Source organism: Myotis brandtii, unplaced genomic scaffold, assembly GCF_000412655.1.
Source record: "Myotis brandtii unplaced genomic scaffold, ASM41265v1 scaffold374, whole genome shotgun sequence".
NCBI classification, from domain to species: domain Eukaryota; kingdom Metazoa; phylum Chordata; class Mammalia; order Chiroptera; family Vespertilionidae; genus Myotis; species Myotis brandtii.
The window spans coordinates 309,229-329,208 of NW_005364372.1; positions in this window are offsets into that span (position 1 = coordinate 309,229).

A 19,980-nucleotide genomic window follows, 5' to 3' on the forward strand; every position below is an offset into this window, starting at 1 on the left:
GTCTTTATTTTATTGGCTTTGCCATCTGCCCCACCAAACAAGCCATCCATGAGAATAAAAACTGATTGACCATGACACTATTTCCGCCCATCACGTGGCAGCTCTCACAGACCTTTCACCCCATGGCTGATATCCCTCACATGGACTCAGGCATGTGGCTGCCTCCCAGTATGCCCTCAGTATTTCCAACTTCCATAGAGACAACGCTTTGTTTCAAGCAGCCTGGAGTGAACCAACTGTCTACCATGAGAATATGGAGCGATCAGGCTGGAGAAAGACACAGAAAGGCTCCAAATATGAATAACCAACATCAGCCACACACACAATGTCTCTGAGCAACACACAGAGGAGGTTCTGCTCTGGGAGCCACAGTGCAGGTTCTGAGGAGGTGGTTAAGTACCATTGAACAGAATGAGTACATTTTTCCCATCACTGATGCTACTCAAGCATCACACTTAAAAACTGTTCTAGTCTCAGCCCTCCTCAGTCCCCTTGAAGGTCTCCTTGACATCTCTCTCCTCAGGGATGTACCGCAGCACTGCTCAGTCAGGGCCATGGGTCAGCAGCATCCGCATCTCCTGGGAGTTTGTTAAAATGCATATTCTCTGGCTGGTCCCAGATCTGCTTAATCACAAACTCAAAGGCCTGGCAACCTTTGTTTTAACAAACCTCCGGGTGTTCCTTGTGCACACCAAAGTTTGTGAAGCATCGGTACACAATATTTTTTTTGAAAATTCGAGGGTTTATCATGGCCTCATTGTATTGGGACTTATTTCGTGAATTAAAAAGTAAAAAATACAGTAAGTCCTCACTTAATATTATTAATGGATTCTGTGAATTTAACCCAAACAACGTAGTAACAAAACCAATTTTACCATAGGCTAATTGATATAAATAAGATTTACGTTCCTATGGTATCTTATCTGTTATGATACAACAATGTTGAATGAAATATTATTCAAGGATCTGCTGTACTACATGATTATTTTTACACATCAAATGTTACAAGATGTTTAAAATTCATCATTTTTCTCCTCTCCAGTCTTAATCTTCAGAGGTAACCAAGGCTAGCAGTGCAACAGAATCCATTCACACCAAGCTATGTTTATTCACAAATACACAAACACATACTCTCCTATATGGATTCTCACCCCTTTTTCCCTGCTTTTTTTGTTGTTGTTGTTACAAAAATGAATTTAAATCCCAATACACACACTGCTTTAAAATCTGCCCTTTTCACTTATGAGATCATGGATATCCCTCCAGATCAATACATGTAGTTCTAATTTTTTTTCCCTTTAGGATTTGTAAGATATTCCAAAGCATGAATGCTCCATATATTCTGCAATCATTTTCTATTGACAGACATTCAGTATATTTTCAGTTTTTCACAGAGGCTAGCTAGAGTAGGACTCCCACTGTGAGAATAATTTCGGCCTTGGATCTAGTCATAGGCTGAAATTGAAGCTGCACAGGCAGACACGTATGAGAGTATCCTTGTGCGTAAACAAGGGCCTGTAAAGATGGCCTGAGCTACTCAAGCCACCTCCTCTGTCTTCAAGGGTTCAATAAGCACTTGTTAACTGCCTTTTCTGCGCCAGTCATTGCTAGGGATGCCACGGTAGACAAGACCTTGATCCTCATAGAGCTCACTCCTGCGGGGTAACGCAGAGGTGCAGACGGCGATTATAACGCAGTGTGATACATGTCAACAGAGTTGCCAGGTTCTTGGAGGAGATGCCACATAATCGATAACCCACCAACTGAGTAGGAGTGAGGTGGATAAAGGAAGGGGAGTATTCAAAACAGAGAGCAGCATGGTGAGTCTGCAGGAGTTTCAAGTAGGGTGAGGGGAGGTAAAGCTAGAGGCACAGGCAGAATCCTAGTCATGAAGCCACTTGAAAGTTTCAACATTTTTCTGAAAAAGTACAAGAAGACATTTTTACTATAACAGAAGCTTATCTGTCTCATATATAAGAACCTCTCATTAGAAATTGGAGGAACTGAATTAGGCAGAAAACTGAGGCAGGGAAGAGACTTAAACACGTAAAGTTGAGTATTATACCAGATCTGAATAAGGCTCATTCAGTAAGCCCAGGCATAGAGCACCCTAATCAAGACCGTGGGTTTAGTTCATACTCTGGTTGAAATCTATGTTGATGTGCCCATTGATTCTCTCTCACTGAAAATTCAAAATCTCTAATGTAGGAAAAGTACTTTCAATATTTGCTGAATACCAACTGGGTGTTCGATTCCAGGAATATAATGAGGTGCAGGTTTTTATTCACCGGAGTCCATGGGAATATGAATCTCATAAGAACAGACTACATGTCCTGAGGATCTGTGCCACGTGTAAGCCTGTGTTTGGGGAAGATGAAGAAAAAGTGAGAACTGCCTGTCTGTGAGGGAGCTTCATAAATGAGAGGAGAGGAGATTTTAGCAGCAGCCATGAATGAGAGAAGAAGGTAAGATAGATTTCCAGGAAGTCTCTTGTTAAACCTTTATGCCACCACTTTAAGGACAGCCACAGTAAAAATTTCTCTGTTAATTAGATCAAAATTTATTTGCACGGGAAACTGCACTGAGCATAGGCCAGGAAGATGACAGTTATGTTTCAGTTACACATCTATCGTCTTGTTGAATCCCAGCCGGAAATCTTTTCAGCAGCCTTAAGGCTAAGTGCCCTGTCCCAGGGCAGGAAGCCATGCAAGGAGGACAATTACATTTAGACACCAAGGGGTGCTCTGCCCATGTCATCGTACTGTCTCCCATCCATGTGATTGCATCACCATGTGAGTGTCTGCCCCCAGACCCAGAGAGATCTGTGACATGGCCTCGTTTCCATAACAACCCACACGACAGTTACATCCTCCCCCCCCCCATCTCTCTCTCTCTAGAAAAGTGGATCAAGGGGTTCCCTAATTCCATGCTGCACTTCTCAGAGTTCTGAGTGCAGCCTCTTAGAGGATCATTCTTTCTTATATTTGGCTAATATGTGCTCACTAGAAAGCATGCAATCAATATAGAAAGGAGTAAGTACACCGTGGAACTCAGTGTCCATTACACTTGCCACCTACTCTCAGAGGTAGCCAATATGATGTTTATCTTTCCAGAATTGTTTCTACACACACACACACACACACACACACACACACACACACACACACACACATTATTTATAGCAAATAAAAGATTTTACTATACACTCCATAAGATAATTGCTTTTTTTGAAACGCAATGTATCAAGGATATCTTTCCATGTCAGCACATGTAGAACCACCTTATTCTTTTTAACTGCTAGACATACTATAGATGTACCGAAATTTAATGAATCCTCTGTTAATAAAATGTAACTTATTTTCAAACCTTATACACAGGTCTATAGAGATGCAGACATAGAACTGTATGTGGATACAATCTACTCTGTAGGTTAAGTTCCTGGTAATGGAATTAATGGCCCAACAAGAATGTATTTAAAAACCTTTCCCCACACTCTTGCCCAAACTGGGTATTTCCCATTATTTTAATTTGTGTCTTTCTTAGAGGAAGGCCTTTCTCACACAAATGTTACAACAAATTTCCTTATATTTTCTATTACAGAGTTGTTGTTATTGTTGTTGTTTTTAAATATATTTTATTGATTTTTTACAGAGAGGAAGGAAGAGGGATAGAGAGTTATAAACATTGATGAGAGAGAAACATCAATTCAGCTGCCTCCTGCACACTCCCTACTGGGGATGTGCCCGCAACCAAGGTATATGCCCTTGACCGGAATCGAACGTGGGACCCTTAATTCCGCAGGCCGATGCTCTATCCACTGAGCCAAACCAGTTAGGGCCAGAGTTGTTGTTTTTTAATGCTAATGGTTTTCTAATCCAAAGGTCAGCAAATTGCTGCCAAATCCAGCCTGCTGCCGGTTTCTGAGAGGAAGTTTCATTGGAACATAACTACATCTATGGTTTGCACATTGCTGATGAGCACTTTTGCAATGCAGTGGCAAAGCTGAGTATTTGTGACAGAAATGGTATGTCCTAGAAAGCTGGAAATATTTATATTCTGGTCCGTTTACTGTTTGTTTTTGTAAGGCAGAAACCTAACTTTATCAATTGACATACAGCCATTCATTAAATGGTTCATCTTTCCTTACTGACATGAAATGTCATCTTTGTCACATAACGAATTCCATACACCCCTGGAATGGGGTTCCTTCAGGCTCTATTCTACATCACTGACCTTTTCCTGCATAAATACCATACTCTTTCTTTAGTTCTATACATTTTTTTCAATAGTTTTGTAAATTTTTTTCACATTTGGTAGGGAAAGTCCTTAGTTGTCCTTTGTCAAAAACATGTTTTGTATTCATTTTTGTTCTCTCTTTCAGATAAATTTCAGAATCTGCTTGTAAAGATCCCAGTGGGGTTTATAATCAGTATTTCATTGACTTTAATTTGGGAGAGAATTGAAATCTTTTCAATGTCCTATGGCAGTGACTGTTTCCTCATGGCCTCACCCACATTAAATATCATATTTTCACCTTTGACAATTGATAGATACTAATGGTGTTTTAGTCTAATAATTAATAATAGACCACTGGCCCGTGTAGCTCAGTGGTTGGAGCATCAGCCCGCGTATCACAGGGTCACAGATTTGATTCTTGGTCAAGGGCATGATGTACCTGGGTTGCAGGTTCGCTCCCTGCCCCCTGGTTGGGGTGTGTGCATGTGCTGCAGGCAACCAGTTGATGTGTCTCTCTCACATGATCTCTCTCTCTCTCTTCCTTTCCCCCTCCCTCCTTCCCTCCTTTCCACTCTCTCTGAAAAGCAATGGAAAAAAATATCCTCTTCTGATGATTAACTACAACAAATAGTAGATAAAGTAGTTGCTTTTAGTTTACTGTTAATTTTCCTCAGCTTTTTAAAAAACCATATGTTAAGATGAGGCATCGCTTTGTCATTAATTGATATACGTGAAAGAGGAATTTGATTACATTGCTGGCAGTGCAGATTCCTATGCAGCAGAAACAATTTTAACAAATGGCCAATTGAAAGACACTGATCCCTAAAAATAAGATCTTTAGCAAACATCCTCTCCATTGACTCAACATTGCTGCTCCAAAAGGCTCCATTATTTCCTAAATTAATTTTTAATCAACGACAGGCTGTGTGAACAAGAGCAGATAATGCTCCTCCTTCTGCACGCAGGAGAGCAGAGAACAGCTGTATCCGGCTCTCTCCCCCGCATAACAATCAGCCCTGCTTCCTGGCTCCCATGTGTTCACCCTCAGCCTCAGTCCGGCTGGAGGGTCTCGGCGGGATTCCCTGATCAGCCTCTGGGTTGGAGATTTAGAGGTAGGGATTCCTTGGGGAGTGCTCTTGTGATTTGACAGAGGGGGAAATGGGCCGCCCATCCAGTCACTGAAAAGGCCTCCACTAATCCTGCCAAGAGCTCTGGAGCTAGAATGGCCCTTCAAAATTGTCCCCAATTAAAGCAAGGGGCTGGCTTTTTCTATATCTGCATTGAGTCATCATGGGTGGGGATGCTCCCAGAGAGGGGACATGACCTTGGGCTGAGAGAGTGAGGCTAGTTCCCACTGAGAGACTCGACTGAGCACCATCCTCTGCCCAGATGCCCAGCACCCAGGGAACGAGTGCTTTGGTTCTGAAGTGGCACTGGGTGGCCCAGCACAGGCACAGCACCCACCACAGGACAGTCTCGACCTTTCCTCATACTCCCACCTTCCTCTGAGCGGGAACTCAAATAACCTTCAAGTGCATGGCTCAGCTTTAGCATTTAACCTTTTACCAAAACTATCATGCCACACGTAGGTGACATTTCATTTCTTCCAATCACCAGAATCACAAGGCAAATATGAAGGAACAATGGCTGCAGAATTATGTTTTTACCAAAACCTCAAAAATGTATTTTTCAAATAAATGAGAGAAAAAAGTAATCACATTTTTAAAAAGAAAACCTTATAGTTGGTGAACTAGCATTTTGTCATCTCCGTGTACCACTTTTTGACATAGAGTATATGCAAAAGTTAGAGTACAAGGACATTTGGCAGTAAGTCAAATAATGGATTGTAAAATTATTTATATGGTCTTCAATAATAGCATCGATAATTGTGGTTATCATTTGTATGGTGCTTCGGTGTTCACAAAGTACCTTCATATCATCAACTTGCTGAACCTTATGAAAAGCAGGAATTATTGCAAATCTGAGGCTTAGAGGTGAGGTAATCCATGCGTCAGTTCAGATCCTGCAATAGCCAGGGATGCTACCAGTCTGCTCATCTCTAATCTCTCCTACCTCCACTCTCTCATCCTCTCCTCCCAGCTCCCGACCACCCTCACCCAGTCCAGGCATCATGCTCATTCTCTGCTGATACGCTCTAAGCTCCTCCACTCCCCAACCAAGATCTTCTCTTCTTAGAAAGGACTTTGCCCTGTGCCGTCTTTCTCTGCTTGTCTTTAGTAAAACCTGCTCTCAGCCACCCGGTGTGGCTCGGTAGATGAGCGTCAACCTGTGAACCAGGAGGCCACATTCAATTCCTGGTCGAGGCACATGCCTGGGTTGCGGGCTCGATCCCCAGTAGGGGGAGTGCAGCAATGATTATCTCTCACCAATGATGTTTCCATCTCTCTCTCCCTCTCCCTTCCTCTTTGAAATCAATATACACACACACACACACACACACACACACACACGCGTAAATATGTATTTATTATCTCCAGGTATATATTATCTGCATCTCAACAAACAGGATCACGTTGTGTTGGAATATGGAACAGGCTAATGAGAAAGACATTTTGGAGACATGACCCTTCCAACTGCCTGCTCCCATCCTATTTATATTATTTTACTGCTCGACTGATGAGGCATCAATCATGTAGAGCACTGGACTTGGAGTCAAAAGAACTGGAGTTGAGCCCCTGCTCTTGGGCAGGTATTTTGATGGCTTTGACCTTCACACCCCCTAAGTGAAACGATTGGATTGTTTCATTTGGTGGGGTGACTGGAGGAACCAATGGCACAAAAATCTCAGTATTACAGCAGTTTTGTCAAAGCTCTGTGGCTAGAGGAACTTGCAGTTGGACATGGTCCAACGGTAATGCCAAGAGATCATTGCTCCCTGGGCTTTCCACTACTGGTCACCAGGGTCCCGGGAGGTTGCCCTGGCACATCTGATGTGCTCAGCAGAACTGAACTCCGTCATCAGCTGATATTGGAGACTAGCTCTTCCCTGTGTGCATAGCTGTCATTACATGTTTTACTTTGGTTTGTCCTAGACTATGTGACAGGGATAATATCATTGAAATACTTCCTGGCGCATTTATCCTCTTAGCAATCTATTTTTTAATGCAATCCTTTCTGCCATTAATGGTGTTTTATGGTCCTACAGAAGGGGATGGTAAAAAAAAAAAAAAATAGAGTGATACGACATAGGGGCATCAGATAGGAAGGGCAAGTAGAGGTCCTTTCGCCATATAGATGAGGTTCAGATAGTGTTCAGATGCTGCTGCTCTTTGGGATTAACTCAGTATATGGGGGGTGAGGGGGGGGAGTGAGAATATAGAAAGCCCAGAAAGAATGAAGGAGTTGGTAGGACATCTTTTCCCAGCACAGCTGTCCAAAAGCAAAAGACAAGTGGTAATATGAAATTTTCAGGGGACAGGGCGATAAGACAAGCCCCATTACGTTATGCTCTGAGTGTGGCAAGGAAGGAATCTAGAAGTTCTCAGGCCACAGAGAAGGCAGCTGAGCATGCTGGCTGGGACTTAAGTGCTAAGGTGAAGGGCAAAGTGTCCTGCAAGCAGAGGGCTGAGAGTAGACTGTCTGAGCTGCCAGATGAACAGAATTCACAGCCAGGCCTCCGTGGATCAGCAACAGGGAAGTGAAGGCTCTGTGAGAGGGGACCCACCACCCTTGGACGCCCCTGAGAGAAGAAATCACAAGTTACTCCGGCTGAGAACACTTCCACAGTGGATGGAGTGAGTGAGGAGTCACTGCTGCCCAGACACCAGTGGAAATAAATTTGGGGGCAAGGAAAAGTCCCCAGAGAAGGATGGCACTCGAGCCAAGAGTCTTTACTCCGACATCACGCTTCTCTTTGCACTAAGACTATATCTTGGAAGGAGGAAAGGGAATCTTTGAAGGAGAAAAACAATCCACGCATGGAGTTCAAAATTTAAATTGATTACCTAGCTAAAGCGAGGCAGAGGCAATTGAGTTATGATTAATTGGCAAGTTGAACTCACCTCACCATCAATGAGCATGACACATGGCAAAGAAACTTAGTTCCAGTAGGACGGAATAAAGAAATCTCCACCTGCACCACTTCTTTTTAAACATCTGAAACACAGTCCATGCCACAAATACATTTCTTTACTATAGATGAGAAAAGCAGCCCACCTTTAGCATTCTGGCAAATTCCAATCTTCTGAAACAATGTTAACAAGGCAGATGACCACTTTTAAATCTCTATTACAAGAAGTTTCTCTATTGCAACGTCATTGCACTCCTTCAATGTAATTAACCATTCATCCTATTGTAATGAAAAACCAGCAACCAGGTCTGCTAGGGACTGATACTGGGAACAAGATTTGACAATTGCCAACAAATTAATGATTTCTAAAGTCCCTTCTAATGCTTCAGCCTGTGGAATTCTGACATCAGTTTTGTCTGTGTGAAGGAATGGCCAGGGGAGCAGCTGTCTTTCCCACTTACTGCCTCCCTCCACCCAGTCACAGCTGAGATGGGGGAAATAAAAGCTACATCAGGGAGAAATGTTCTATAGTTATATACGGGTTTCTACAAGACGTCATTATTCTTTAAAAGATCAGATTCAAAGGCATTTAAAGCAATGACCCCATTCAGATCTTCTGAGTGCAATGGCAGCCAGCTGTGTTGAGGGATCCCAGAATCTGAGACTTGGAGATTGTCAATCATCAAGGTGCTGGGTGCTGTGAGTGGCGACAAGTCAGGGTTTGCATCTTTATTGACTTTTGCCCAAGTGAACCTTTAAGTACTCCAGATTTCTAAAGGCCACTTTGGTTATGCATCTAAATTAGCTGCTGAAATCCCTTTTTGTCAAGTCATTTCTAATGAAGGACCTGACAACATACATACCTATTCTCTTTGTCTTGGTGGAGGGAGGGAACTACAATTTATCGAGCACTTATTATCAGTCTGGTATTTTGCCAAGTATTTTATGCAATAGAAGTGTCTATTCCTTCATTTAATTCTAACAATTAGGAAAGACTGATTTTATTACTCATTTTTTTAAGAAGCTGAAACTAGGGTAGAGATTGCAATGAGCTTACTCAGGTAGTTAAATATGGAATAAGAATTAGCACCGATTGTTACCTCTATTACATACTGTTATGGTAGGAGCTGACTTTCTCACTACTCTGCAGTTTTCTTAACTAGTTGTGGTGTAAATTCATGTGCATCTTCATTTCTGTCTGATGGCAGCCTTCCTGATACACTAGGCTAAATATATACATATATATATTTTTTATTGTATTGATTTCAGAGAGGAAGGTAGAGGGAGAGAGAGATAGAAACATCAATGATGAGAGAAAATCATTGATCAGCTGCCTCCTACACACCCCACACTGGGGATCAAGTCCCCAACCCGGCATGTACCCTGACTGGGAATCGAATCATGACCTCTTGGTTCATAGGTCAATAGTCAACCACTGAGCCATGCTGGCCAGGCTCTAGGTGAAATATATTTTTCAAGTCTCTCACTTCTTTACCAAGGGATTACTGCATTTTGTGCACACATAGAACATAGAAAGCAGAGAATTAGCATCTGTGAGATCCAGTTCAGTAAAAATCAAGTACAATGAAAACACACTAAAAATCTATAATAATCTATAATAATAAAAGCATAATATGCAAATCGACCGAACGGCCAAACAGCAGAATGACCATCCAGACAACCATGCTATGACACCACTGGCGCCAGGCCAGCCAAGGCGGGTGCAATGCGATTGGTCGGGGTCCTGGCCATCGCCCCATGACCACCCTGCAGAGGGAGGCCCAGGGAACTGGCCAGAGGGGCAATCAATCAATGGGGGGGGCTCCACGATTGCCCCATAGAGGGAGGCCCAGGCCACCAACCAGTGGGCTGCGGTGGGTGGGCGGGGCCTCCCTCTGTGGGGTGCGATCAATCACATGATTGCCCGCAGAGGGAGGCCCAGGTCACTGGCCAGCGGGGCAATCAATCGGGGGGGGCCCCACGATCGTCCCAAAGAGGGAGGCCCAGGCCACCTACCAGCAGGCTGCAGCGGGTGGGCAGGGCCTCCCTCTGTGGGGGCGATCCATCACGGAGCCCTGGCTTAGTGGGCAGGGCCTACCTCTTTGGGTGATCGATCACGGGGCTCCTGGACTGTGAGAGGGCGCAGGCCAAGCTGAGGGACCCTCCCCCGAGTGCACAAATTTCATGCACCAGGCCTCTAGTACTGAATAAATATATATAATTTTTAAAATGCAAAACAGAGCTCACAACAAAGAGAGAAGTGTTCCCAGAAATGAAAAGGAAACTAAAAAGCCAGCATCTAAGGAACTGAGCTTATGCTTCCTTCTCTTGAAGACTGTGTTGGCAGGAAGTTCAAGTAACTTAGGAGCGTTGGTTTCAATGCCCAGATGAAGGCAGTAGACTATCATTTCAGCTCGTCAACTGGGGAGGGGAACTGAGAGTTCAGTATAAACACAAGACCCTCAAATAGCTGCTCATGGAGATATAACAAATTATAAAAGGATGGAACAGAAAAACTATGCCATTGGCTCAGCTGACCTACCTGTGCCAAGGCTCTGGGTGGGGGGAAATGTTGCCATAAAAACCCAAAACACCAACTTGAAAATCATGTAGGTTATATTTATTTTAACCCCATAGTGCAGGGACTACTAAGATAAGGAATTCACATAAACTGGTTGGTAATTCCCCTGAGTCACCTGGCTGGTGCAAACACAAAACGACTCCCTTTCCATGCCTCTGTCTCTATCATAATCATAGTAATTTTTTAAAATATTGTTTTTGATCTGTGGTTGGTTGAATCCATAAATGTGAAACCCCAGACTGTATATTTATTGAAAAATGTTGTGTATAAGCGGATCCCAGTTCAAACCCATGATGTTCAAGGGCCAACTGTAGTCTAAACATGCTAGTTACAAGAGCTCACTATTTTTTAAATAGCTATATTTTGTTACAAGAAATGCAACTAGAACTTAATGACTCAGAAGGGTTTAAGGTAAATGGATGAAAAAAGATAGGTAAATAAGCTAGTGTAGCTGAATTAGTATTAGACACACTAGACTTTTAGGCAAAATTCATACTGGGGATCAGGGAGAGGGGTCACATAAATAATAAAAGAATCAAGTCTTTTCTGACATCAAAGTCTATCTTAACAGTTCTCCGTACTGCCTGTCCCTTATGACCATAGTGATCATCCTATATAATAAAGAGCTAATACGCTAATTAGACCAAACAGCAGAACGACCGTCCAGATGAAGCTGGGGCTGTGAGGGCCGAGGCAGCCGGGGCTGCGAGGGCCGAGCCCCTTGTGCGAATTTCGTGCATCGGGCCTCTAGTATATATAATAAAACAGTGGGTTAGAATTCTACTGAAAGAAACACAGTGGATTAAAATCCCCAAAGATATAACACAAAGAACATGTCTGTGTAGTCTAACTGGCCTGGGTTGGAGTTCTAGCTCCATCACTTACCAGGTTTGTTGCCTTGTTTCATTTTTACCTCTCTGGGCCTCAGTTTCCTCATCTGTAAAATGTGGCCAGCAATACCTGCCTCTCATAGTTAGTATGAGGATTAAAAGAATTAAAAGGCCAGTTTATACTAGCTTCTCAACCAATGTTAGCTTCCTCATACCCTATTTTTTAAAATCACACACAAACAAAACCTGCAAAACATAACTTTAAAAGGCAAATAGCTATTTAGGATTTTGAGTTGAAATCCTTTTTCTTATAAAGAATTAATTATCCATGAAATTAAATATGTAATGCATTCACAGAACCAATGTGTTTATAATATTAGAATAGAAAAGTGACTGGTCTAGAAATTATAAGAAATTCTTAATGTCTTCACAGCTGATGTTTTTCTATCATGGGAATATTTTTAAATTACCTTTTACAATTATCCAAAGAGAACATGTCCTGTAAGTTTAATTAGGACAATAGCATGCAGTTGAACATTTATATTCAGGTGTATAAATGCTGATGGTTAGCTGACATGCTCACTTCTAAGTAGTTTGGCACTCTGAGTACACGGGGGTGGGAAGAAGTAGGCTTACAGTTGTAATACAAATAAACAACACAATAATGAATAAATACAAGAATAAACTCTGTGTGTCATGTACTTACAACTGTAGAGCTACCCACCCCTGTATTTTCCCTTAAAACAAGACCATAAATAGTGGTCTGTTTCTCAAGTGGGTGATCAGCTGTCCTGGTTTGCTTAGGACTAAAGGGTTTTTCAAGGTGTAGGACTTTCCATGTTAAACCTGAGATAGTCCTGGGGAAAAGAGAATGATTGGTCATCCTACCAGGTCAACATCCCCAAACTGATTTGCTGGCATCATCACCACTGTTGGAGCCCTTCATGGAAACCCTGCCCTGCCAAGTGCCAGTGCCTCCTGCTGACTGCTGGGCACAGCACTGGATCTCTGACGGTCCCCTGAGTCCCCAGGCGTAAGATGCCTTGGGGTCTGTGTGCGGGAGAGAAGTATCTCTTCTTTGTTACACTTTGTCACGTAGATCCCAATGCAGCCTATGCCATTTCTTTCAAAAACGTGGTACGTTGGGCTTTGTGTACTTATTCTTCTCACATTGTTACCCTGAATGAGTGCCTCGTTTTCATGGGGAAGGTATTAGCCACCCTATCCCCTCCATGGTCTTACACGTTCATCCCAGCTCCCAGGTGCATTAATTCAATCCATGCTCACTCTGAGATGACAATCAACACTCACTCTCAGATGGGTAGCCAGTCACCATTCCCCAGAAAACCACCTCAGAATCCCAGTTGGCACTTGCTTAGGCACCTGTACAGCTTTTTTTTCTAGGAATATAACATAGTTCATAATGATCTTGAGGTCCACAAAAGAGCAGCCTATGGAACTGTTTCCACTCACCAGGAACATTTCAAATGACACTCCCCACTCCCGACAGACACTACTGGGAACTGTTTCAGCCCCCCTGTCCTCGCACAGCAATTACTTTGTGCTTCTATTCAAACCTCAGTCATGATCTACCTTGTATTACAATCACTTAAGCATGTGTCTATCTCCTTATAAATTGTTAGGTCCTTAAGAGCAGAGAAACTCTGTTTTTTTGTATCACTCTTAGAACCTAGCAGACTACCTGTCACAGAGAGATGCTTCAGTTAGTGTTTCAGAAATTGATAGCATCCTTGGGGATCTAGAAACTTATCAGAGATGAGCTGGCTCCATTTTTAACTTTAACAATAATTCAGTCTATTAGGAAGAATGACTGTATTAAATATGTTCTGCCAACATTGCTTATTTTACATTAAAATTCACAGACAAGTTAATTTAGTGGGTTGCTATGATTTGAGAAGATTTGGTAGTGAGGAAAAAGATGTAGGAGACAGAATAAATACAACTTAAATTATTTCAGGCAAACTTTAATTGAAAAAAAATCATTTGAATGATGCTGTTCTCTCTAGTAGATAATATCCACGTAGTGAGGTGTTACTTAGTGAGAAGAAACGGTAAAATGTGATTTTTATGTTCTACTAAAAGGTTTGCATTTTAACTTTAATTTCCCTCATAATACCATAGGATAGCAGTCAAATTAATGAGTCAAGTCAAATTGTAAATAAATACACGGAACAACTCAAGTTGCAAACTTAACTTCTGGGAAAACAGAATCCTGACATTAGGACTAGATTGGGAATTAAAGGAATCTGTGACTTTTAAGTTAGTTTGTTAAAAAGACTCAAATTCTTTATGTCTAAATATCAAAATAGTTTGCGTAAGAACAAAAACACTTTTACGATACATCCCAAATTAGAGTCAATACATTGTAACATGGGGAATAATGCTAATAGGACATTCTAGTAATACAGCAATACATTAGCAATAAAACCAGTAACAATTTGCAATAACTCCAAAATGATCATTAAAGTTAGAGCCAGGGAAAAATTATTAGTGACCCAAAAGACACTTCTGAAAATTTTGGTACCACAATATTCAAGGTTGAAGAAAAAAGTTCTTTCTGAACTGCATACTAAAGGTAATTTAAAGCGAGTGAAACTTCTGAGATGAAGAAAAGGACACTATCAACCAGTAACTCTGAGGGCTCCAGAAAGGCATGGTTGAATAAACTCCTGTAATTTTGTCAAAGATGGTACCTGCACCTCCTGGAAAAATCACATCAAATCCTCTGAGGTTGTTCACCAAACACTGCACTTGTTCTGGCTCGTGTGGGATCACTTTCAGTCGTCACACTCACCTCCAGATTGAACTGGCTTCCATCGAGCACCTACCATATGTCAGGCAACCAGGCAGGTATCATCCCACACAGTGCCCATAATTGCAAAGAGTTTCAATCCTGCAGCATTAGAATGAGTTCAAATTGATAGCTATTACCACATTAAAAAATGAGCCCGGGTGACACATAAGATTAATTATATGTTATTCCATTCTGATTTTTAAAAGATTCAGTGTGATTTCACACTGTGCTAATTTTTTAATAGGCAGAAGGAAAGGCAATCATTTAATTGTGACAATATATCATAAAGCGCCTAGCGTGAACCACAATAAAAGAATATTCCACCGAAATATCTTATTTAAAAGGCTGTTTTCCTTTATGATGATAGAAAAGGGTATTTGTTGCATTCTGATGATACTGTAACTGATTCCAGTGTTCTGCGTGGAGGAGAAGAAACATTTTCTCTTGCCTACATGGTAATAAGTAACCATGTAAGCATAATGCGTGTGTATTAGAAAGAGGGAAACAATTAACTGCCATCATATTTACTTTCCTGTCATCAGAACGGCCACAGAGTCTGCATGTGGGTGTAGCTTTAGACGGTGACATCCATCATCCTTACTTCACTCAGCGGGAAGCACTGGGCCACTGTGTGCAAATCCCAAACCAGGACTGATTTCCCCTTCTCTTTGTACCTATCTGCTTCTCTGCCCTGGTCCTTATCTAGACATGGGAAAGAAGCTGGAAGATATTCAGGAAGTTCAAATATCTCGGAAGAAATAGTCCCTTCCTTCCTGAATAAGAAAGTAAACTGACCTCAGTATGCTAGTATTTATTCTCTGAACTTGTAAATTTGTCCATAAGGTCATATTTAAGAGATCACAGTCTGGCTCTCTCTCTAAAAATCAATGGAGAAGATGGCGGCATAGGTAAACACCGGAGACTGCTGCTGCAAACAACCACTTCAAAAATACAACTAAAAGACGGAACGGACATCACCCAGAACCACAGGAAGGCTGGCTGAGGAGAGACTCTTCAACTAGAAGGAAAAATAACAGCACACCGAGGCTCAGAGGAGGCGCAGTGTGGAAAAAACTCAGGTGCGGAGGTGCGCGCGCAAAGCGGGCTGGTGGCTGAGAGCGCGGTTGTCGTTTTCGGTCAGGGGGGAGTCTCAGACTCTGAGCTCCAGATACGGGCGAATCGCTGGGGACTCGGACCCAAACGGGAGAAGCGGGAGTGTCTGGCATCAGTTGGAAGGCAGCTTTCCCTCCGAGGTTTGCAGCGGTTCCGGGGGTTCTGAGAAGCAGAGCCTCTGGGAACAGGACTGAGGGCACCATAACGGCTCCCTCCGCCCGCCCTGTTGAGCCCGCCCCGCCCAAGCCCTGCGCAGAGCCATTTGCCGGATCGCCGCAGGCAAAGGCTAGATTAGCGCCCCCCCAGAGGACAGAAGTTTTCCCACTGCAGCAGACACAGCTGATTCTCACAGCCAGTCGGCCTGGTGGTCAAATCCCTCTAGTATTAACTACAACAATCAAGGCTCAACTAGAACAAGACTGCGCACAAAGACCACTAGGGGGTGCACCAAGAAAGCATAAAAAATGCGGAGACAAAAAAACATGACAGAAATGGAGGATATAGAGCTAAAAATCGCAATTTTGAGGGCTTGCAAAAATGTGCTAGAAGCTGTCAATAAACTTGAGGAGAGAGTCACGAAAACTAATGAGACCCTCGATGCTATGATAAAGAACCAACTAGAAATTAAGCATACACGGACTGAAATAAAGAATATTATACAGACACCCAATAGCAGACCAGAGGAGCGCAAGAATCAAGTCAAAGATTTGAAATGCGAAGAAGCAAAAAACACCCAACCGGAAAAGCAAAATGAAAAAAGAATCCGAAAATACGAAGATAGTGTAAGGAGCCTCTGGGACAGCTTCAAGCGTACCAACATCAGAATAATAGGGGTGCCAGAAGATGAGAGACAGCAAGATATTGAAAACCTATTTGAAGAAATAATGGCAGAAAACTTCCCCCACCTGGTGAAAGAAATGGACTTACAGGTCCAAGAAGCGCAGAGAACCCCAAACAAAAGGAATCCAAAGAGGACCACACCAAGACACATCATAATTAAAATGCCAAGAGCAAAAGACAAAGAGAGAATCTTAAAAGCAGCAAGAGAAAGAGACTCAATTACCTACAAGGGAATACCCATACGACTGTCAGCTGATTTCTCAACAGAAACTTTGCAGGCCAGAAGGGAATGGCAAGAAATATTCAAAGTGCTGAATACCAAGAACCTACAACCAAGAATACTTTATCCAGCAAAGCTATCATTCAGAATTGAAGGTCAGATAAAGAGCTTCACAGATAAGGAAAAGCTAAAGGAGTTCATCACCACTAAACCAGTATTATACGAAATGCTGAAAGGTATCCTTTAAGAAGAGGAAGAAGAAAAAGGTAAAGATACAAATTGTGAACAACAAACATGCATCTATCAACAAGTGAATCTAAGAACCAAGTGAATAAATAATCTGATGTACAGAATGAACTGGTGATTATAATGAATCAGGGACATAGAAAGGGAATGGACTGACTATTCTTGGGGGGGAAAGGGGAATGGGAGATGCGGGAAGAAACTGGACAAAAATCGTGCACCTATGGATGAGGACAGTGGGTGGGGAGTGAGGGCGGAGGGTGGGGCGGGAACTGGGAGGAGGGGAGTGCATTTATCATTCTTCTAAATTTAACTTTGCACAAGTAACCCATGTAAAAAATCTATATTTTTCAAAACTTGTAAATAAAAATAACCTTAACTAAATAAATAAATAAATAAATAAAGTGTACAGTTCTATGTTGCTTAGAGGTCACAGGGTTAACTATGCTACCACAATCTATCCCACTATTATCAGAGCTAAGTTTGATCACCTGGTTACAGTGATGACCACAAGAGAAGACAGACATTTTAATTTCACAAAGATTTATTGAGCTCAATGAGCCTAACCCTGCATGGGGCACTAGACTCAGAAAGATAGTAGGACTGAGCATTTAAGTGCAGCCCCAGTGGAGTGCTGTGGATCAAAGTTAAATCCCTTGGAGAAAGTGCACAGTCTGGGAAGTCTAGTCCTGATTTAGCTGAATGAAGAATATTATTCGGGGAGCAAGGGATAGGGGGTTGGGGGAAGCCTGGTTTGTCTGTGGAGCCACGTCCACAAGAAGAGCAGGGGGTATTGGGGTGAGGGGGGAGGGAAGAACGGCTGGGAGAAAAGAGTTGGGCTGCCTAGAGGACTTGATTCATATCAAATGGGGTTTTCCCTTTAAAACAGTGACCCAGTGGTCCAGGCCTAGCATATGGTCAAATTCAAATAACTTACAAAACACTCAAAGTATGTATTGCTCTCTCCTAACTGCATGTCCTCTACCTCCTATCTCGCATTCTTCATTTGGCAATAGGTGCTCCGCCCTCACTCTCCCCAGCCTGGGGTGGGGGTGCCTACCTGGCTCCTGGAGCACCTCATGCCCACTTCTTGTGAGGGAGGAAGGAGATAGCTCTGACCCCGCGATAGGGAATGACAGCTGTGAGCATGCTGAGTGTGAAGGGCCCACGCTGCAGCCTTGGCCCATAGAGGCTCTGTCCTCTTTCCCTGTCTCCCTCAGGATGCCAGGCCAGCGGCTGTTCTGTTTCTTGAGGCCCCACTGCACTGTGGGCGGGGATGCTGTGTCAGAAGGCAACCTGCATTCACGAGTGCCCCTTCTCTTCTTCCATTTGCTGCCGCATGTGAGGGGCTGGCTCTTCTTCTCCATGTGGCTGTTTGGGTAAGTGGATTTGGGAAGGTCCCCCACTGAGCTCACTAATTCCTGTCATTCACCACCAGAATTCTGAGATTTTATGTTGGGGGAAGGGGATATTCTAGAGCAGTGGTTCTCAACCTTCTGGCCCTTTAAATACAGTTACTCATGTTGTGACCCCCAACCATAAAATTATTTTCGTTGCTACTTCATAACTGTAATGTTGCTACTGTTATGAATCGTAATGTAAATATCTGATATGCAGGATGGTCTTAGGCGACCCCTGTGAAAGGGTCATTCGACCACCAAAGGGGTCGTGACCCACAGGTTGAGAACCACTGTTCTAGAGTCTTGGGCCTCAGCCAGGTGCCCTGACTCAGCTTAGGGCAGCCCTGAATCTGAGTCATCAGATACTTGCCCATCTGGAATTTTGTTCTCCATTTGGCAACTGATTCTCAAATCTATAGCTCCTTTGTCAGAAAACTGCAAAGGGAAGCATGATGAGTAGGACGGAAGAACCTAGCTATATCCAAACCTCTAACACTCTCATCTTAGCACTTCTAAGAATGCACTGTAATTATCTGTCTCCCTCATTAGACAGTAAATTGCCTGAGATACTATTATTGATCTTTATATCCCCAGCGCTTAGTACAATGCCCAATATATATAAGGTGCTCAAAAATGTTAAGTGAATGAATGGACAGATGGATGAGTTTGGCCATTCTTGGACCTACTTCATCAATCTAACCCCTGGCTATTCTGCCCCCGGTCCTATCATTTCCTACATGAGTTGCAGCTGTCCCACCTCTGAGTTTAGCCCAGCTGGTCACCTTACATAGAGTGTCCTCATTCCAGCTCAACATTCACCTTCTCCATTAAGCCCCTTCCAGCTGGTTCTGGACACTCGTTCCCCTTTCTAAATGCTTCAAGTTTAGTATTTTGTTATTCTCTAATTTGTTTTAAGTGTGCCAGAGTTATACTCTTAACTGGATTCTATGTGACCTGGTCTTGACTTACTTCTTCTGTGAGACAACAACAGGCAGGGTAGTTTGTAAATAGAGGAGCCTCTGCCTGGACCCCAAACCTGAGTAAGATAGAAAGTCACATAGTTTCCCTGGGCCTCAGTTTCCTTATATGTGAAAATTGGCAGAATAATTATCTGCTTGAATGTGTCATGGCATTGTAAAGATAAACATAAAAATGTAACAGCATTTGCAAAAAAGTTATGAATAATTTATACTTAATAGAGTTTGGATGAGAGGAGAGCTTAATAATGCTTATAGAGTTGTGCTGTTTATAGACTATCTAATCTAATAAAAGAGAAACATGCAAATTGACCATACCTTCACTACGCCCCAAGCCACGCCCACCAGTCAATGACTATATGCAAATTAACCCAACCAAGATGGCGGCCAGCAGCCACGGAGCTGGAGCAAGCAGGAGGCTTGGTTGCCCCGGCGATGGAGGAAGCCAAACTTCCCACCTGCCCTGCTGGCTCTGGCCTCCATTGAAGGCAACAAAGTTTCAATTATAGAAGGTAAATAAACCCCAGATACCTGCTTCCAGCCAGCCTCCACTGGGAGCTTGGGTGGCTGGGGGCCGTGGCCAGCCTGAAAATAGCCATCAGCCCCTCACCCAGGCTGGCCAGGCACCCTAGGGGGGACCACCACCCTGAAGGGGCTGTGGCCAGCCTGCAAACAGCCATCAGCCCCTCACCCAG